We start from the raw sequence: 7,620 nt of genomic DNA on the forward strand, positions 1-7,620 counted from the left end.
ATGTTTGCATGCATTCTGCAGTATGAATCCTTTTGAGCACGTGCGACACGGGACGAGTTATCATCTACATCTATATGGATACCCTGCAAAACACATTTAAGTGCCTGGCAAAGGGTTCATCGAATCACCTACACAACTGATAATTAATTGAAACCCTCAGCTGCCGACAGGTGTTGTTGATATACTTCGATGGGGACAGCTGAAAAGTGTGCCGCTACTGGGACTCGAACCCAGGATCTCCTGCTTACAAGGCAGACGCTCAATCCATCTGAGCTATCGAGGGCACAAATGAACAGCACGACTGCAGGAATTTATCCCTCGCACGCTTCCCGTGAGACTCACACCCCGAACCGCCCACAATCCGATTACGTAATGTACTTAATAGGTATTTGTCCATCCACTCATTACTGGCTCACACTAAGGTGACGATTCCCGTAAGATTTCCGGTAGCCTGTGCGCATTCGCACAGACGAAGGTCAATGGCTGGGTGACGTTTAACCATAGATATGAAGATAGTAACTGTTCTAGAAAGAACAGGCGCCACTGACGACCGTGCAACTCTTCTAGAATACATGATAGACCGGCCGATGTGGCCGAGCGGTTGTAGGCACTTCAGTCGGGAGCCACGCGACCGCTACGGTCGCAGGTTCAAATCCTGCCTCGAGCATGGATGTGTGTGATGTCCTTAATTTAGTTACGTTTAAGTCGTTCTAAGTTCTAGGAAACTGATGACCTCAGATGTTAAGTCCCAAAGTGCTCAGAGCCATTTGAACCATCAGTCCGTATGTTTGCACACTACTTACAGTAACTTATGCTAAGGACAACACACACACAACCATGCCCGAGGGAGGACTCGAACCTCCAACGGGGGGAGCCGCGCGAACCGTGACAAGGCGTTGGACACATGGCGGGTACCCCGCGCGGCTCATGGCAGCCGTGACACTGCTTCAAACAATGGACTGTAGAAACTTTTGTAAAGCACGGATTAAAAAAAAAAACCTTTCCGTTCCAGGAGTCTAGACAATTACAACTTTAAAAAATGCAACTACAAAGAAATTGAATTTTCGAACGGGGCAGGGCTTAAAACTTTGAAGAGTTAAATTTTAATGGCCGTTCTCTTGTATGCAAATAGTTTCACAGTAGAAATTTCTCTAGTTTTATTTATTTATTTATTTTTTGCTGTAGGTAAAGAAGGATAGGATTCTGAGAAGGGGGAAGGGGGGGGGGGGGAGGAATCTCGCCTCTCCCACCTTGGAATTCTCAGTACAGAATTTTTATTCATTACGAGATTCTCAGCCACTTGCAGAAGTGATTTCGCGTGATTCTGCAAAACTTTTCCTTTAGCCAATCGTAGCAACTATAGGATTCCGTTCCTGCTGCATGACATGTCTCGGAACATAAACTGACCAACTTATTTGCATAAAGAGCTAGCTTATCATCCGCTTCTTTACTTACTTAGACCGTTCATGGTCTGCAAAGCATTTTTTCTTTAATCGTTTTTTTATGTCTTTTATAAACTGCAACACTTTCTAAACTTTTCTAAACTTAACGCCGTTGAAGCATGGTCTTTTGCTGAATGACCAAAAAGCAATGCTGACAGCTGGGGTCCAAGGTTTTTGTTAATCAAGCCGTTTGTATTCTTGTTTGTATAACGCATATTTCTTTATATCTACTTGAGAAGTGAAATACCGGTTTTCGTAGATGCAGATTTAAAATATTTTAATATAACGCAATAAATATTTCATTAAAATTTTCATCCCCTTATGCTCGAAGTTAAAAACCAGTGAAACACGTAGTTTTTAAAAATTTTAACAGATTAGCCGAATACGAATTGTCAGATATGCTTTCATAATGCTTTCATAATGAACCATTTTCAGAAACGTGGAGCCGGATCTGGGGGTGAATTTCCTTCTCTCCGAGACACCCGGCTTCTTCTTCGACTTAGCCGGCAAACAGGCCGAGGACGCCGGGTGGGGACCGAATATGCAGCAGTTTGTGGATGGCGACGTCGTCACTGGCTGTTGCCTTCGTGCGGGCCTCTTGTGTAAAGGGGGAGCCAACCGTGGCCAAGTGAAGGTCTGTATTCCACAGGAACGAGTTAGCATGGCACTCAGATATTTCCACGAGTCGGCGGACGGGGGTCATTTGGGGTTCTTCAAGACCTTGAACCGAGTTCAGGAACACATGTTTTGGCCCAACCTATATCGCGATGGCAGGCGATTTGTTGGCAACTGTGTCCAGTGTAAGCGTGGTAAGCCCGATGTTGGGCTGCACAGAGAACTACTACAGTCGCTTAGGGAGCAGTGTCCTCTGGACCGCGACTCAAAGATCGAAACAACGATCGACGGAAACTGGCGCCAGAAACGCACCAGCTCACTCTATTTCATCCCCTTAGGGATTGAACTTCCAAAAACACCGAAACACGTATTTTCTTATTTGTAGCCTTGAAGTCAAATACCAATTTTCGTAGATGTAGCCTTAAAAATACTTTCATAGTTCTTCCATAATTATTTATCTCAAAATAAAATGTTCATCCACTATTTCACCTCATAGAGGTTAAATTCCCAAAGATACTGGAACACATATTTCTTTATTTCTGACCTAGAAACCAGATACAAATGTTCGTATGCCTAGCTTCAAAATTACCTTAATAGCTACATGATTCAGAAATCCTTTCATGTCCTGCGTCTCCCCCTTAGAGGTGGAATTTTGAAATATGCAGTATAAGCGGTATAAGATCAACACTCTTTCCAAATCTCAAGGTTTATTTTCCTTGGCGGTCTGGACTGTGTGAGTTTCATAGTAATAGTCCTCCACACACACACACACACACACACACACACACACACACACACACACACACACACACACACACACACACACACCACTACCAATGCCACCACCACCTACTGGGGAAATTTCTGCAGACGCCCTTGTTCCACTGCAGTCATATTTTGCCGACGACCTACATTTAGCAGCGTGGGAGGGATAGTGTCGTGCAACAGACAGTATACTCAGTAGACAACGAACTGTTCGTTGTGAAATCAGCGACATATTAACCGAGACTGACACAGAAGGTGCTGAAGGTGAAGCACACTAGACTCGTGTCTACCACGGCTTCAAATAGTATCGATTTACTATGAACGGAAGTTCCGAAAAGTGAGCAAGTAATTTTACAGTAAATTCAGTACCGATGGTGAGGATATACAACGAAAAACATTTCTATAAAATTTCAGAAATAATGAAATATTCCACTCAAGTCGCTTGACAGAAAACGCAATGGATATGCTTGCACTTAAGACGGAAGGTCCTACGTGCTTACGCAGGCTTACGACAGATCGCAAAATTCGGCAGTAGGCGTAAGCCAACCTCTTGTGCTGCCATCTGTTATTGATGCCAGGCATCAAGGTCTCAGTAGTACGACCATCCACTGGAGAGTAGTTTGCTTTGTAAGCACTCCGTCTTCAGGCCACGAGTGACCTACTGGGACAGCACCATCCGACCGCCGTGTCATCATCCGTGGAGGATGCGAACAGGAGGGGCGGGGGTCAGCACACTGCTCTCCCGGTCGTTATGTTGGTATTTTTTGACCGGAGCCGCTACTATTGGGTCGAGTAGCTCCTCGATTGGCATCATGAGGCTGAGTGCACCCCGAGAAATGGCAAGAGCGCATGGCGGCCTGGATGATCACCCATCCAAGTGCCTTCAACGCCCGACAACGCACTTAACTTCGGTGATCCCACGTGAACCGATGCAACCTCCGCGGCAAGGCCGTTGCCGCAGATATTTTACAGTAGTTGCTTCCGTTTCATAATTATCTAGTTTACGGGGAAAATGTAAAAAAGGCGATTGTCACCGAAGCTACAACTAATCTGAATTTCTGGTTAGTTATCAAGTGGTCTTGTGTGCGAGCCTGAATTTTTCATCCTTTGCGGTGGGAATGATTCAAACCCGTCATGTTCTTCTTATGAAGTGTTCTATTTATTTTGCACACAATGATCGTTTGTAGTTGTCTTGAGTTACTAGGTTGATAAATTTTTTTTTGGCGCACGTATCATAACTGAGATTTGCGCTTAATGGCTGAAGGTGAATTAGCGTAATGAGTAGTAGCGAATGTTACAGTAACATGTTTGTAAATTATTTCAGGTAAATTACGTTAGTCGTGTAATATTATCCGTATACCAGTACAGTATATGGGCCAATTACGTTAGTCATGGAATACTATCCGTATAAGACTATGTCACCTTGGTGTCCCGGAATTTGCTTCAATTTTGGAATCCACGAAAGAACTGGAAATTTTCCTTTACACAGCTTTCCATATAATTTCTATTACAGTGATTCAGTCTTGCCTGTCACTCGACTTTTCTGACTGTGAAATAAATTCTATCGCTCAGGTGCTTATTACCTCTTCGTGTTTCCATTTGCCGATATTGCGCATAAACACATATCTCAAAGTTGCTATGGACATTGATGGAGCGACACACTTTTCTATGGCGACACTGCAGTTTATAGATAGAAAAACCGATCAGTTAAAACGACATGGGTATTTTAGTTCTGAATAACCGATGTCTTTCAGTATTTGTTTGCTCTCGGTTATAACAAGTATCTTTTCATTTTTTCCTGATAACCATGTAAAAACAGATATATCAATTAGCCACAGATGTCGTAGTAAAATTTTTAGTTTTCAAATAAACCTTTTTAAAAAAAGACGAGTAATTTTTATTCGTAAGATTTCCATAGCACTGAAATACGGCGTTATTACAGAAATAAATGGGAAAAGTTATGTATGTCACTTTAATAACACTGCTGATAGAAACGAGCAACAAATGGATTGGTCCAACATTGCCGAGACAATACTGTGCCTGTTATACAAGCAGAGCGCGAGACTGGACACAGTTTCTCGCTGTTGTCGAACGTCAGTTGTAACATAGAATGGCACCATCTGGAAGTCTGGAAGTATTTTACGATATGCGGTACGAGTGAAGAACAAAGTTAGATTTGGTCGACTTGCGACATCATACAAGGAAAAAAGTTAAAATTTAACAAATCATTCATAGTTCTGGATAAAAGTAGAAAGTGCCTGATCTGCTGCTGTGTCTACGTAGTATGCCGTTATCTGCTTTTAGCCCTTAAAAACAGAGAAATTAAAACGAAAAAGAGAGTTCTCCTGCCGCAGTTTTCACTCTTTATCGCTGGACTATACGTAATGCCTGCATAGTGCTGTAATAACCGATTACAATATAATTTTTGAGCAGAGCTTCTAAAAACTATAATCAGTAGGATAATATTGCCAGTTTTCTGTAGTATAGAAGCACTCGCCAGCAGCGAAGATCGGACAAAGTTTTATTTGACTATTTAATTTAAAGAAATTAGAATTATATTAATACCGTCAGTTGCTCGCGGGCGTTGATAAATATCAACATGGACAAGTGAAAATGTGTGCCGCGACCGGGACTCGAACCCGGGATCTCTTGCTAAAATGACAGACGCTCTATCCATCTGAGGCACAGAGGACACAGTGTATGGTTCGACTGCAGGGACTATCTCGCGCACGCCTCCTGCGAGACTCACATTCTCACCTTGAATGTCCATACACTACAGTCGTAGAGTCCCACTCCAACACACTCATTCCTCGTGGAAGACATGTCCATATCAATATAAGTATATGGTTCTGGCAATACCAGCCATGACCTTCTTCTGTGAAGATGCACACGTATTCCCCGAACTGGACTTGGTAAGAATGTGTTCCACGAGTAATGAGTGTGTCGGTGTGGGACACTACGAATGTAGTGTGTGGACATGCAAGGTGAGAATGTGAGTCTCGCGGGAGGCGTGCGCGAGATAGTACCTGCAGTCACACTAACGTCTGTGCCCTCGGTGGCTCAGATGGGCAGAGCACCTGCCATGTAAGCAGGAGATCCCGGGTTCGAGTCCCAGACGTGCACACATTGTCACCTGTCGCCGTTGATATATATCGACACACGTGAGCAGCTGACGGTATTAATATAATTCTAATTTCGTTCTGAACGGCTGCAGGTCATCATAAGGGTATTTAATTTGACATTTTGATTCCATTTATCAAGAAACTGAGAAAGTAAAAATTGTTTAATCTTTGTTTGATTTCTACGTTTACTAGAGAAAATAATGTAAATAAAAGACTGAAAATCGGTTATTACAAGAACTGGTATTGTGATGGGCTTTAACAATTAGCTTAAAGAAGGGTTGGGAAATTGATAAGAGCCGAAAACCAGTTATTTCAGCGATAACCAACATTCCCACTGGTGTTCTGAGTGGTAAGATTGACGCACAAGGACAACAAGAACAGTTTCTCAGAAAGGTTACTGGAGCTCTGATGTTCTCAAAATGAACGGGCCAGCCATTGGCGTCTGCGAGGGTGAAGGGGAGGGGGAGGGGAGGAGGTCGGGAGGGGAGGATAGGCAAAAGGGCACTTTCACCCATCGCCCCCAACCCTCCCTGGAATCTGGAGTAAAGAGTTTTTATTCGTTACAGTACACTCTTCCAGATAAGAATTCTCCACAATACTGATAAACCTTAGCTTAGGCCAGTTGTAGCGCTTATAGAGTTAGGGTCTTGTAGCTTGATGCACCTCGTAACTGACCAGCTGATTTGTACACAGAGTGCCAGTCTCAGAATCATGCACTCCAGCCCCGACGCGCCTTCCCCCCTCCCCACCACTGGAAATATTTCTGCAGACTCCAGTCTGCCACTGTGCATATATTTTGATAACATCCTGATTTTAATAGCATCGAAGGAACAGCATTGTGCAGTAAAAGGGTAGACCTAGCACAGAACACACCATTCACAATGAAACGCATCACTTAGTAGATGGTGAAGTACTCTGAAGCTAGCCAGATAGAAACAGAACCCCCTGGCACTGCATCTAACCCAAATTCTAATCTTACACTAATCTCTTGTATGTACCTACCACGCCCTCAAAGAGCCAACGATTTACTATTATCAGAAGTTCCGAAAAATGAGGAAGAAATTGACCCACACTTTTTTGCGTTGTTTATTATTTCGATTACACCATAAAGGGAATGGACTTGTAGCCACAGGTTACACAAGCGATAGATGGTTTAAAATACATAAAAAGAGATGACAATAAGAAACGCTTTTTAAAAACACAATGATGCACGGCTTTTACGATTTTTACAGGAAAAAAATGGATGACAAAATAAAGGTTTTTCAAAAATACGCTGGTAGACAATATTGGGGATTTTTTATCTTTATAGATGACTAGCGGAAAAGCTTGGTGTTGACCAGGCATTTATTTAGAGCTGTGCGTCCACGTCCGTACTATGCAGCGTCTGGCCTTGTCCTGAGTTTTTATGACGTATCTCCCGAAAATGTGTCGTACAATGATATAATTTTGTAGGTACATTCAGCGTCATATGCGGATACTGTCTGCAAAATTTATTGCGAATATAGTAGCAAAGAAGTAACAAATTTAAATGTCACGAATGCTGTGATGCCCACACACTTGGGTGTAACTAATGTACACGGGATGCTTGGCACGATCATTATGGCTACCATCACCTGTGGTCGTAATTGGACCAGCTGTGTCGACGTAGTGAAAATATAAATGAGCATAACATGGTA

The 7,620-nt window shown here is 43.0% G+C and overlaps 1 non-coding gene across 1 annotated transcript; it reads right to left on the minus strand.

The window, feature by feature from the left end:
- Positions 1 to 209: 209 nt before the first annotated feature.
- Trnat-ugu (transfer RNA threonine (anticodon UGU)) lies at positions 210 to 284 on the minus strand. Its single transcript has one exon. It is a non-coding gene; the product is annotated as a tRNA-Thr (tRNA).
- Between the last annotated feature and the right edge of the window lie 7,336 nt (positions 285 to 7,620).

This window comes from Schistocerca gregaria, unplaced genomic scaffold (assembly GCF_023897955.1).
Source record: "Schistocerca gregaria isolate iqSchGreg1 unplaced genomic scaffold, iqSchGreg1.2 ptg000198l, whole genome shotgun sequence".
Classification (NCBI taxonomy): domain Eukaryota; kingdom Metazoa; phylum Arthropoda; class Insecta; order Orthoptera; family Acrididae; genus Schistocerca; species Schistocerca gregaria.